Here is a 15,011-nt window from a genome sequence, read left to right as displayed (position 1 = left end):
TCTTCCTTTCTCTCATTCATTGTTTATGTGGAACCTGAAGCCAGTTCACCAAAGCTGAATCTCCAGGGCTCTCTCTCAAAGTCCTTATGCGGTGATAAAGGGCTACGCAAATGAAAGGACACTCAACTAACGGCTCGCTGATCACTAACATTCACACTGCCAACATTTTAACAAGACAACCATCATCCCAGAAGGTCCCTTGGTGATGAGCATTACTACAAAGAACGGGGAATTTTCCAGGTGTTGCGATAATCTTCATCATCATGTCCTCTTCCTTAATCACTACTGCCAGACTTGATACTTTCTGCTTGACTAGGTGCTGATTGCAAGGGCAGAGTAAAACAGGGAAGATGTATAATTGCTCAATTTCAGCCCAATGGGAACAGGAGGGTTGTTGAAGGAATCAATAAGCGACAGGCGAAGGGCTCTGGCCCTGGAGATGGCTTAAGTACCTTAGAAGTGAGAGTATAAAAGAGGAATGAAAGTACAGGAAAGCTGTTTAAGAACAGAACAGAGAGTTCTTAGAGGAAAGTAACCCAATAACTCTCCACGGTGCAGCTTTCAAATCAAAAGTTAACTATTTTCATACATATATGTTGCATTTACTAATGTGTACTAATGTACACACACTTCTGCCCACATCATTCATCCCTATATTTTCATATAAAAGTAACCCAATAATTTCCCATGTTGTAATTTTTTGGTCTTATATGTGGATATTAATAAAGCCCATAGGATTTTTCCCAGAGCACATCATTCATCTTTACATTTAAAAGATATTAGATCATACCGTCTGTCTGTAAGTAGCCGATAGGCATGATTCATGAGTTTGAACACCACACTTTCTTGAAGTCCTAAGAGATTTTATTTTTTACCAAGGAATATTTAAATGGCTATACATATGCAAAGATTATTTGAAATTACTGGCATAAATTTTATATGTATCAGTAAACAAGAAAAAGGCTATAAATGTATGGATATATGAATAAATCTGATAAAAATGAAGTCATGCATGCACACACTTATCAGCATGCAATATGAGTTGAGTCAAAAGAGGCAGAGGCTCTATTTAAATGTCTGACTCTAGTGGCTTTGAGACTCAATATTAAATGTGATCTCTTTTTATTCAGCACACACACACACACACACACACACACACACACACACACACACACACACACACACACACGTCCCACCAGCCTCATCTGTAGTCCTCTGTCACTGAGGTGTAGGAGAGAGTGAAGTGGAGAATTGAGAAAAAGCAGGAGTGAGAAAGATTGAAAGAGAAGGTGAAATGTTGTTTGATCATGAATAGCTCAGTTGCTCAAAAGCAATATTCAAAAACTCAAGGCAGATTGAGTTTTGTTCAATTGCTGAAGCTCACTATAAACTTACCATTTCCAATTACCAACTCACTATAAACTTGAATTTACCAATTAAACTGGTAAAATAAAAACTGAAAAGACTTACATAAAAGAGAACATTCTTGTGTGGCTTTCAAAAATTTGTGTTTACTGATGTTTTTCCAGTCTTTTTACTGTAAAAGACAAATTCTGATCCATTCTGTTACTTGCTTCCACAATATAACAACAATGTCTAATAATATATAACATATAATAATAATAATAAAACATAATATAATGTATCATAAAATATACCAGCAAAACTACCATAAATTACTTAATGTCAGGATTTTTTAAAATTGTAAAATATCTTTTTTCCTCTACAAAATTCACTTACATGATCAATCATGCTCAAAGCACAGACATTTTGTATACAAAATGCACTTATGTGGACTAAATATATATTATTTTTTAAAATATGTAGCTATTGTTTTTTATATTAAAAGTAAGACACACCATGGCAGAAATATCTCTTTTATTCACAAATTGAATAGAGTGTAATCAGATCAAAAAAGAGTCAGGTGCACCATATTTCAGTGTAAATAGTAATAATAAAAGCAAGCAACGGAAAACAGATTGTTTGGTCACCTTTAAAAAAATAGATGATTTCCTCACCTGCTCACCAGCGAACCCACAAAACTAAACCTCCCAAAACGTTAACTAAATATAGAATATCACATCAGTGGGTCTACTAGGTTGAACCTGATTAGTTTCCTATGACTTTTGCAGTTAGCAGATAAGCCTTATCACAATCTGTGACATGCTAATCCTTCTCCACGCTGATGATCTGTCTGTTTTCCTTTGTCCTCACAGACAACCTCACTGAAAACCGAACTTCAGGTTGCCTTTTAGAGCTATTGTGAAATAACGTCTTTTGTGATGTCCTGACATTTACTAAAACGACAGGACACTAAATGACAACATTGTCTGAGCTCTTACAGTTTGCTAGGTTTTGCATGAATAACCTGATCGATCTGATCTTAACCCCTGAATACTTGTTTAAGGGAACACAGAGAATAATGTGAATGGTATGGAACACCTTTTATTTTTTTGTGCATTCAATCCTTTGTGATTGATAAGACATGCATGGTTTTGGTGTTATAGAAACCATTTAACCGTTATTTCAATCTAACATTTTATTTTCTGCAGGAGCACAAATTGTCACAAATCCCACAATATCAGTGCATACTGTTTATAGTCAACACACAATACCAACAGAACTTCAATCCATTGGCTTGCGCAGGCAATTACAGCAGATGGAAAGTAATAAGATGCCAAAATAACAAGAAGGCAGTTACTGACTAGAAGTGGGAGTCCTTACAATGGGAATCCTTTCACAAGTCAAAGTCAACGACTACAGGGAATTAAATGGAAAACAAAGCCATGATTGCGACACACATTGCAGGTAAACGTAAAATGGAAATTCACAGCAGCATGTTTGATTACACTGGCAATCGTGGCACATTCCTAAAACACTAGTGTCCTCTTTCAAAATCTTGTCTCACGAGAACTGTATTAAACAAACAAACAAAACCACATAATTGCTTTGGAACTAAATGTATTGTGCAAAGTGATATGCAAATAAAAATAAGAATCCCTGACTATACAAACGATGTTAGACATTCTGTAACCCATGAATGATGGCTCGAATTAGTTTATCTCCTCTTGAAGGCAACACCGTGGAAAGATACATGCACGGCTAGATGCATTCTGTGCTTCTGACTGAAGAACCAAGCATCATTTGGACAGAATGACTTCCTGTGTTTCAGTTCTGTTGGCCCGAGGCGTAGCGGTGTCAGCTATATAGAGAGAAAAAGTCTGTGTGTGTGCTTGGCAGTTTGTCAAGGTACTCACTCTGCTGGCTCTAAGGTAAGTCAGTGTCACACAGAGTGAGCGGGTCAGCATAACACGGTGAAAAATGCTGCGTGAGCTCGCCCTGAGAAACTACGTATCACCATGACAACTACTGGATTTCTTCAAGATAATAAAAAAGAAAATATTCCAATGTGGCAGCTGCGACGTCGTTAAATACAATAAATGTCAGTGCACGGCTTTAAAGCCACGCGGTGGTTAAGGTTTGGTGAGCTCAGTGGCGAGCCAGTAAAACAAGACGGTACCTATGAGTCTGTGGTCTGGCAGTGAACTTATAAAACCTGTCATATCTTCATAGCTCACATTGACACCTCACTCGGCTATCGCTGCTACCTGCTGTGACGCACTGACATGACTACGGCACGAACAGACGGCACAGATGGGAACTTTGTATGTGTGTGTGTGTTAGTGTGTGTGCTTTTTTCTGACTGCGTTCATGTGAGAGTGAAAGAAAGTCTTACGTGCGCTGCTTGTGTGTGTTTTGTATAGAGTGTTACCGCGTCAAGCTTTGAACGTTGACACTGCAGTCTTGCCAGTAAGGACAGATTCTGAAAAAAAAAAGAAGTTTGCCCTTGAACGACTCTATAAATGTGAGGGGTGTATTTGCTTGCGCACATGAGCTATTTGTTCAGACCCATGGCACACACACAAATGTAAAACACGTATATCTTTGATATACTATATGCATAAATTGCAACTAATCTTGACAGCCAGTGATTACTAAGCATATTTGTGTATGAAAAGAGCAGCTTAGATATCATATTTCATCTATCCATCTATTCATTCTCCAAACCGCTTGAGCGTGTACGGTCATGGGCGATATTATATATCATAAGGGAAAAAAAAACATGTTTCAAACGCTGCAAGGATGGCTATAATATATATAACTCAGTTGCACTGCGTAATTTCAGCCACAGCCATTTTGATGGATGAAAAAAGCTATGTGCTTTTTTACATAAAAGTGCATACTGATCAATACCTGTCAAAACCTGTTACCTTTTTAATTTACAAAATATTAGCATTTTTTATGCATTTGAAAATCTACTTTAAAAACCTGATAATATTGATCCGAGAGAACAGCAGAAAGTCAAATGCTTTCTTACTATTTTCATCTTAGTATTCCACATGCATCACTGCTTCATGAGTCTACGGCCCAAGGGAAACTGAGCAAACTAAAGCTATGGTAAATGGGACTTAAGCTGGTGCTTTAGTCTTGATGTGATTTTTTTTTTCCATTGGAAAAGATTTACGTGACAGCTCACTGAACTATAGGATGAGTTTTCGAAGAGTTTTTAATTAGTTTAGTTGTTCGGTGTGTGATTTAAAGAGCTGTGCTCTGGTGCCCCGTTAATTTTGGAACAGTGCTTTAAAACACATTTTAGTCCCAATGCTTAATTGATTAAAGATTGATTTCTTCTTCCCTTCCCTGTCAAACCGAACATCAGTAAGCTTGCTAGCTAGGGAACACATAGGGTGAAACCCATTCAAAGTATCACTATTTTAAAATATTTCTCTCAGAAAATCAGCTTATTAAAGTTATAGGTTACGAAAGATTTTGGTTTGGGGAGTCCCAAACAACAGCTTGACATGCATGCAAGGTCATAAAACACTTTTATTTTCTTATAATATGCTTTTTTTTTTTTACCTTGTTTGTTCAATGACTCGTAAACGACTCGTCAATTGATTCATTTTTCCAAAGCCCTACTTGTTCATTTCATTTAAAGCAGTGTCTGTGAGCTTTTAACACTGCAAAAGTGGCACCTAGTGGAAAAGAATGAATTTGCATTTTCATTCAGACCAACGTTGTGGGTGTCAGACTAACATGTGGGTGGGCAATATGCTAATGTTTCATATTAACGTCATCATGAGACGGCTTGGAACTCAACAAACGACTCTTTCAATGATTCAGAGTCGACTCTTTCTTTTGAGAGACAATAATTTGCACAATGTTTGAATTCACTTAGAGTTGTCTTACACTGCATGAAAGCTCATTTTCAAAAGTAAATAATAGGGGCACTTTAATAACGGGGAGAAACATAAAGAGCGCAGTTGCTTTCTCATAGTATGTACTCTTTGCTACCAGTCTTGTTGAAGGACAATTTGTGAAGGGGCCGGAAGACAAAAACATGTGCAGACAAGTATCTCCAGATTGCACTGTGCCCTGGTTTGTCTGTGATTTAAGAAAGATGGCTGACAAAAATGACTGACATCAAATAGAAACAAGACGAAACATGATTCTTTTCATTGTTAAAGCTCATTTGTTCATTTTGATGGATGATTAGAGAGACAAAATGCTTAAAGATGTTCGAAAGTATTACTGTCAGCCTCTGATCTCACTGATCAGAGAGAATCCTAGAGAAAAGAAGAGGCTGTGATGAATTTATGAGAGAGTCTCTAAGCTGATAAAGTGCATTTAAATATCTCTGAAACGTTGGTTCCCTCTCAAAATGTTATTTGGAAAGTTCAAATGCACCTATAACCTCAACAGACATATACTGACACACATAGGCACATGCACATTTCCATTAACTGGACTCTTATATCAAAACAGCAAAAGAACCTTCTTTATTGTTGAATATGAGACGCTTCGGTGTCATAATGTCTCTTGGATGGAGCATTGCACACTCAGTAATGGGGCTTCTGGTCTGTCTACAGTCCCTCTAGTCATGAACTCAGGCATAGAAAGTGCTCAGAACATCCAAGTGAACTTTGAAAAGCTAGCAGATGGTGAACAGGCTATCATCAATATAAAAAAATGACTGCAATCAATGTTAAATATAGATTTTTAACCTTAGTCCAGGATTAATAGACCATTCTTTTTTCTCTCTTTCTTTTTAAAATATTTTGTGCACTTTCTTTAGTTATGACAGCAGCATTCGATGTAGTTTCTGAGACACCTGCGCAATAAAAGATTGTAGTAGGTAACTTAAAGCTATGTGCTTCTAATTTATACTGTCATAAATGAAATTCACTGTGATATATAAAGTTGATGGTCATATATAATTTTGTTTAATTGTCAAGGCCAACACCCATCACCATCACCACACTCTACAAGCACATTAGACATTACAAATGTCCATAATCCAATGTAACAACCAGAGGCTTACATCCATATACTTGTTTTGCCTCTTTTTTCCCCCCGATGTGAACTTTTGAACTTTCCTCTAGGCTTGATATATTTACACACTCTTTTTCAGGACCAGCTGCTGTCCAACTCCAATAATTATTCCTTCTCATTCATTACGGCTGTTGTTTCATCAACAAATTGTCTTTGTTTTCTGCTTCTTTCTCTCTTCCCTATGTTTGACCTCAGGCCACAAGTAGTCATCAGTCAAACAAAAAAAGTAAATGGCTTTTGTAGCCTACAGGACCAAGTGCTCAGGCAAACTTCTGCTACAAATTTCAAAAGCACAAATGTGATGTAACAAATGCATATGACAACAAAGACAGTGACACATGAATGCGTTAACGTAGCATAGCCACACTGTCCTTCAAAGAAAAGCTTGTGCTTTAAGGGATTGTTAAACACTAAATGATGAGAAAATGATTTCTGGCCTCGTTAAAATTCACAGGGGACTTTGTGATTAATGTGCGGGGCTGGGAATGAGAGAGCGCAACTGCACGGTGTTGATATGCTGCTTTAGCAGACATGATTCCACATGGTTCATAACGTCTTTCATTTCAAACATGCTGGTACCCTAAAATGAAAAAGACGTGCAGCTTCCCAAAGCCAAAATTTTAAGCATTGAAGATTGGGTCTATAAAGGAAAGTCTTTGTTTGGGAGGAATTTTTAATTTTGCCTAAACCAGGTTTGATGAAAAAAAAAAATCTTTCAGCGTCAATATTAAAGTGACACTAAACAGGACATTCACTGAATCTGAAATGAGGCTATAGATTAAATATTGATGGCCATGCATACTTTCTAAAATACCTTACTATTACTGGGACTTTTGGGAACAACTATTTTGTATAAAAAAAGCCCATTTCTGCCACTAAATTGAAAAAAGGATTTTTTTTATCTAACAATTCTGACTTCCAAACTTAGATATAAATGTGCAATTTAAATTTAAATGTGCTTTTCATATCTTCATGTCAATTCTGAACTAGTTTTAGAGTTTTTTTTGGCAATTGTACTTTTATCATACAATAGACTACTGAATTTATAACTCCAAACTGCAAGTTTATATCATGCAATTCTGAGAAAAAAATATTTATACACATTTATATCTAGCAATTGTCAAAATTGACTTAATTTCTCAAATTTTCAGAATTACGAGTTTGTATCAAACAACTATGAGATATAAACTAGCAATTGTGAGGAAAAATGTCTGATTAATGTCATATTTGCATAAAATGTGATCTTTTGACAAAACAAAATCTTTAATGTCCTGTTTGTCCAACTGTAAGATTGGGTCTAATTCGGCGTAAAATGATTTTGTTAGCTCGCATGGCTATTTTTTTGTAGTCAATCCACTAAAAACTCTTTGTAAAAACCTTTATAATATTTAATCCAAATTTGTAAACTTCTGGTTCACATGGATTTAAGACTTTCTTATGCAGTATATTTGCTCACATTTGCATTAGTTTGCTCTGCATGAGTTATCTCAACCCTGTTTTAGCCTGCATTTACAGATAGAAAGAAACATATTAAAAATTAATTGAGTGTATTAATTGAGCTTCAGGGAAATGAAGAGGGAAAGAGTTCTGGGCTGATGTCCAACACAAGATTCATCTTTCTCTCAGACTTTAGTCAGACAAGGCATCACCGGAAGATTTAAGGGGCACCATCGCCATGATGCATTTTCTCTACTAAAAAAAATCTAAATGGACTGTTCAGTATTAAATCTCAGATGGGGTATAGATGTGAAAGAAGAAGATTTACTAGCACATGCTCTTGATGGACCGTGATGGCAAACTTCAGCATTGATTTTCATCACTGATTGCTGGTTCTATGGGATTTACAGCACGGTCAGTTCAGAGCTGGTGAATTCTGTTAACACAAATTCATCATATCTACAACTGAACAATTCCCCTGTTAGACACTAGTGTTGAAGAACTCAAAGTGACCCTGCGTGAAAGATAAAATGTGACTTTACACTGAACTGCTGCTCTCTTGTAAAATGTCAGAGCCAAATTTAAATGATTATCCTTTTAGTGTAACCCTCAATTGAACTTCATTTTATCGCCAGACTGATTCTGGGGCTAAATTTACGTGTTCAATTTATAGGTTTTGGAATGAAGTGTGAAATGTTAGATTACATCAGTTGGTTGCTGCAAACCTTTATCAGGATAAAACAGTCAGCCAAGCATTAACTGGCAAGTCAATCAGTCACATAATACATTACAATTCATGGTTTTCAGTGTTAAATAATGAGCAATACTGCTTCATCAGAGCATTTGGCCAAATTTACATAGCGATGCAAAGTAAACATGGAAATGTTAATAGCTCTTATGCAGATAATCATCCAGAACAATGGTCTGAGAATTTGATTGTGCGCAAATGGCAAAGCGAAAACATGTTCAAAGTGGAACAAAAAAGAATAGCTCAACATATGAGTAATGCAACAACCTGTGCCATTTTTACACCCACTAAAGTACTCCAAACACTAAAAATAAAAACTCAGTAGAAAACAAAACAAAACAAACCTCATTAACTGCTATCCACCAAACCCTCCAGGACATTTTGTAGCTCATATGGGTTATAACATCTCTCTCATGATTCAGAGACAGTTATTACTGTAATACCAGGTGTAATCAGGGCCTGTTTGTCCCAACTGGCCTACTGCCCTTTCTTTCATTCACACAGGTCATCTCATCTCTCAGAGCAGCAGTGATTCAAAGGCATAGCACACTGCCTATACTTCTGAGTCTACTCTAGTGGAATCTGAAAATATAAAAGAACTTAGGGAGAAGGGAAAGAACGAGTAAGGAAAGCAAGAAATGCGGTAGTGCTATAGCACTGCACACCAAACATGATGCAACCTAAAAGAAACAATTCATTCTGAAAAAGAATTAATAATGACTTTTCAAAGCATTTCAACAAGTGACAACAAGTACTTTCATGTTCAAAGTTAAATATATATATATATATATATATATATATATATATATATATATATATATATATATATATATATATATATATATATATATTTAAAATACTCCTCGCAGTAGCTTTAAATGACATCTGTAAAACCTAAGGTTAAAACCTAATGGACCTTCAGTGTAAAACTGTAAAAGTACATTTTTTTGAGTAAGCAACTGCCATTAACAAGTGTAGAAAACGAAAGAAAAAATAAAGAACAGAAACCGGAATGACGTGTCATGTCTTGTACATCTGCTGTCGATTTGAATAACTGAAATACAATGAAATAACTCTTGGGTTTATGAATCTTATGAGTCAGATATCAGGATGAAACCGCACATGCGGGACGCCTCGTTTTGCAGCACAGACAAACCTAATTACTTTGCAACAATACAATGGTGCTGCAAAGTTATTATGTGGAATGTGCATACCATCATTTATTTTTTTTAATCAGCATTTCAAAATCTGAATACTTTCATTTATGTGACTCTGAGTGCTGTATGGATTTGTCTGAGCAGCAGACTGTTGGTACTGGCTGATTATCACATTTGTGTGTTTTTATGCGGATGCGTCAGCTGGCTCTGGGTGGAAGCTTTCAGCAAAGTCTTGCATCTTTCGACAGGTTGCTCTTCTGTGTTATTAGCCATGTGATAGTGAGACATGAAAGGAGTTTTTGCATGAAATTTTGTTTAATAGATGTATTTCACAATGAGGTGATAGGAGGTCAACAACAAATGCATTGCTTTGTCAACAACAAATGCATAATTATGTTGAAAATATTAGCAAGAATCCATTAAAGCAATGCAAAATTCCTGCGTGTGGCCAGAAGAATAACGGCTATGATAATAAACCAAGCAGACAATGAATTTATTCTGAATGCATTTGTTTGGAAATCCCTCACAGCACAAATATGGCTAAAGGTCCAGATAAGCAAAACAGTGTAGAGTAAAATTCCCTTGTTATTATAAAAAGAGCTTTGTAGGCTGTTTATTGTGTAGTTGGGGCGACATCAATAATAGTTACAGAACACCAGCTTACAAAGCAGACTTTGCATGGTTATGGATGTTTCTTACACATGGTTCATAAGTTCATTTTGCAACAGATGCATGAATTTTGCTATGTTTTTGTTAAATAGGGCAGGTATGGTTTATAAGAAAGCTAAAGAATTCAGCTCTTTAGCTATGTATTACTTTTAGAGGGTGTTGCAGTCTGCATCCATATGGAAAAAGTAAGTCTCACAGAGATTCAGCAAGCCTAATAGATATATTACCTTATTGTTTGGCCATACAATGAAAATCAATTGGGTCAAGTGTTGTTTTGGTCCTCACTGACCTTCACTGTATGGCATTCTTCAAAATATCTTCATTGTTTTCTGCAGAAGGTTTGGGACAAAATGAAGTTGAGGAAAAGATGGGATTGTCTGAAGCCCTCCACCTTCCACAGCTCCACCTGTGTAGATCTGCTATGGGGTTATTTTATGTTATTTGTGCGTGTCGTAAATACTCATAACACAATATGTATTAGCTGTAGCAAGTTCCTTTACTTTACAGTAGCAGGATCAGCAATAATATTCAACAGCAGCAATAACCTACAAAAACAGCAATTCAACAGCAGCGTAGCAGATACACTGACATTGTTATAATACAACAATATACAGTGCAAATAAACACATCCTGGCAGTCAGTGTTACAAGATAGAGATTCTGCTTGTATCATGTCAACATAGTGGCTTCAGTAATTGAAATGATATGATAACCTGGCTGAAATAAAAACCATCAAAGAGACAGACGGTCATTAAATGCAACATTCAGGACTAAAGTAGGATTTAACATTGCAATCGCAGATTTAAAAGATACTGTGTATTGTGCTGTCACAGCCCCTTTAAAAACTACATTTCTAGATTGAAAATCAGCTAGTTTGAATTTGTTTGAATGGAAGAAAAACCCCTAATACTGTTGAATAAAAGTGAAGCCTAATACTATTATGTATAAGCACACGAAAAGCACGTAGGGCCCTTGAGAAAGGTTTGAGAAAGGGCAGTTGATACTGACCCCAGAGACAACCAACCATGTTAATTCCCCCTGCTGAATTCAAGCCGACAATCCTCCTCCAAGTGGCGTGACACAGGTCTCCACATGACAGATGAGAGCTTAAATCATTCATAATTTGCCCTGTGCTGAAGGAAAAGTGAGCGAGTGTGGGGTAAGTCTTGGTACTTTTTTGAAGCTAAATAATTAGTGCCAGTTGGCCCCTTTGATCTCCCACAAGTGCTTAGTTACCAAATCTAACTGACTCAGAAAAGGTGGGAAACCGACAAAAACACTCTAACAAAAAACAGGCATGCAGAATTAATGACATTCCTGTACGGAGCCAAGCAGAAGACTGGCATCATAATAAATTAGAACAAAGCTTGTCACAGTCATGAAAAGGTGAGACACTCGTTTTCAATTTTATCAGTAAATTAAAATGTAAGCCTCTTGTGTGTGTTAGCTGCCATTCTGTGGGTTGGCCATATCTAGTAGCTTAATTCCTCCAGGAATTACACCCACATCTGATCATTGCATTGCCCTCAAAATTACTGTTTAGTTATTTGTGTGTGTATGTGTGTGTGTGTGTGTGTGTGTGTGTGTCTCTGCACTAACCAAGCGAGAACCAGCTCTGAATTTATTATATGCATGAATAAGATGGATTCAGGCAAATTGGGCCACTTTTGTCATAAAAGCAGCTTTTTCCTGTATCTCCCCATTGGAGATGATGTTCGATTTTGATCTCTGTGGATATAGTGGTTTACCTTTACAGGTGTCATTGTGGGTGACATTTTCAAATGTCGCAATCATTTTAGAGTGTGAAGTGTACAAGGTTGTACTTCTGTGTTAAATGCATATAAATGTAGGATTATGTATTCATAAATATGTGTGGTGGACTGAAAATGCCAATGTCTCCTTTCTAAATGTGTCTCTTTTAAATTCATGTTCCAGTTCCATTTGAATGGATAAGTGATATGGGGTACCAGTTACTATGCAAATAAGCAAAGCAAGCAGCATAATATAATATGTATAATATGATTTAGATACAGTATATATTGAAAGTCTACATTCTAAGTAACTTTGCAACTATATTTCTAACTATATATCAATATTATTAGACAATTAAGGTTACAATTAAGGATAGTAGAAGTTGCTATGTACTTGTAGACATATAGTTCGTAGAATGTCTAAATTATATAAAAAAATAAGTTGTTTGATTTATCTTAGCTTTGATTTTAACTTTATTATTTATGTTATTTTAATTTTGTCTCATTATTAATTTAGTTATTTAGAATGCACTGCCTCTTTGACGTTTAGACAAAGTGCTTCTGATATGCATATTTATGCATGCGTGCAGTGCACATGCATGCTTCTGTCTTTTCATTGTTCTATGATAATTAGAGAACTTCCTGGCAGTCCCTTCTGTTCTCACACACTATGATTCACAATGTGAAGACAAAATGCCATGAATATAACCTCACAGTCAGGACAATGAATCAGTCACGATTCTTGTGTGAAATATTCATCGAAACAATGTTTGACAAGCACGTCAGATGTCGGTGGAATGACAGAAAATTAAAGATTGGTTCATGGATGTTGCGTCTCATGTTGTTCTGCGTAGCATATCAAATTATTTATGCCCATCAAACATAACATTTACCAATCAAACACGAGGATAACAAGCAGAAATTGCATGTTGCTAAGCTAACACTGCCATACTATAAGCAAGAAGCTATAAAATATCCTAGAACGAGATAATAATTTAATCAGTACACATGAGAATTTATCTTAGTTTGCATATCTTATCTATGGAAGATATGCAAATGTATAAGCAACCTTTTAGCCTTTAATGCTGTTCACAGGCAAAGAAAAGAAAACAGTCTATTTTCAGACTAAGCAGAAAAACAAGTCTCTAGAAAAGTAGGAAGATATATTCCTGAAGGATTAATATATGCTAAATGTCACACAAATATTTAGTTTGAATGAGACTTTAGGCCAGACACTGTTACAGCTAAAATTAAACTAGAAGGACAAAATGCAGAGAAAGAACAAAAGAGAGAAAGAAAGAGTTCTAAGCTTTGTGTAATCACATCTGTCTCTGGTGTATAATTTACAGTGTCCTGATTAGAGGCACTGCTCTTATTGGGGTCAAGAAGAGAGGCCTTTACACTTCTATTAACACTCTTAATCTTGATTAAGAGTTCATACAGTTTTTCCTTGTTCCTGCCCATACTCAAATACTTTAATAAGACGTCTTTCAAATCCAGGGCACAACATGCATCTTTTGTAATTATTGTTCGTTCACATTAACACAATGCCAGCTACAGAAATCGCAAGAAAGGCCTATTTTATTTTATTTTATTTTAACTAATTTACAAGTAATACACAAAAAAGGCACATGTAAAGCACATGTAAACTACATAACATTTCAGCACAGTAGCTTACAATAACAAAGGGAAAGTTTTTTTTTGTGGTGAGACCTCTCTTCCCATTGCATTGTACAGCAGGGACCACTTCATAAAAATACATGGTAAAAATTAATATTACAGGTCAATAGGTGCTTAGGAAAAAAATTCTGGTCGCACCGTTTCAATAATTGAGTGTGCTTTTAATTATTCATCCGAATATTTGACTATTTATGGAGTAGAATGGGGAGGAGTACAGGATCAAGGTAAAGTGGAAGAGGCAGAAGTGTAGACATAATGAGATGGACATTTTGCATAGTTTATTTATAATAAGATGCATAGGGCAGATATTAAGAGATGTACAGTATATATAATAAGATGTATTTGGCATGAAAGTAATGTGTAGAGTATATATAATGAGATGTATCAGGCAGATATAATGTGATGTGTATATCTGGTGAAATGTAAAGGGTTACAGAAGACACGTAGGTGTGATGTGATGTATAAATTTACTTTGAGATGTATTCATCAATTTGAGTTTTAATACAGATAATGTGATAAATAGTGTATATAAAATGATATGATATGATATGATGTAGATTTGACAAGTACAGTAGGGCAGATATTAGATTATATTACATATTTTTTATATATATATATATATATATATATATATATATATATATATATATATATATATATATATATATATATATATATATATATTATAGGAAGATATAATGTGATGTAGATAGATTAGGTACATTGGATATGATGGAATGTATGGGGTATTTTGATGCATAGTGCATAGTGGTGAGATATAAAATAGCATAAATATGATGGGTAGATATATGGGGTGATATATATGATGTGATGTATAGTTTTTATATAAGTAGATATATAGGGTACTGAGCATGAGGCATGAAGTGCAAATGAAAAGGTAAATAGCTGGAGACCAAATTTGCCAAAAAGTGAATTTTTCAAGTAAGGCTTGATTATCTATTATCCATTTCATGATTATATAATTATTAGTTTTAATAAAGGATTTCTGTGATTCTTTCTTTGAAGTCAATCAGAGAAGTAACTGTAAATGGTCTACACAAAATTCACCATCAGACTTCTCACTTTCTCTGACTCTGAAAAATACACCAGAAAGTATATATATATATATGCTCTTTACTGTGCTGCTGAAAAATACATTCTTTGTGGCTTTAATGAA

This window comes from Puntigrus tetrazona, chromosome 1 (assembly GCF_018831695.1).
Source record: "Puntigrus tetrazona isolate hp1 chromosome 1, ASM1883169v1, whole genome shotgun sequence".
Lineage (NCBI taxonomy): Eukaryota > Metazoa > Chordata > Actinopteri > Cypriniformes > Cyprinidae > Puntigrus > Puntigrus tetrazona.
Note: the sequence above shows the minus strand (reverse complement) of the source record.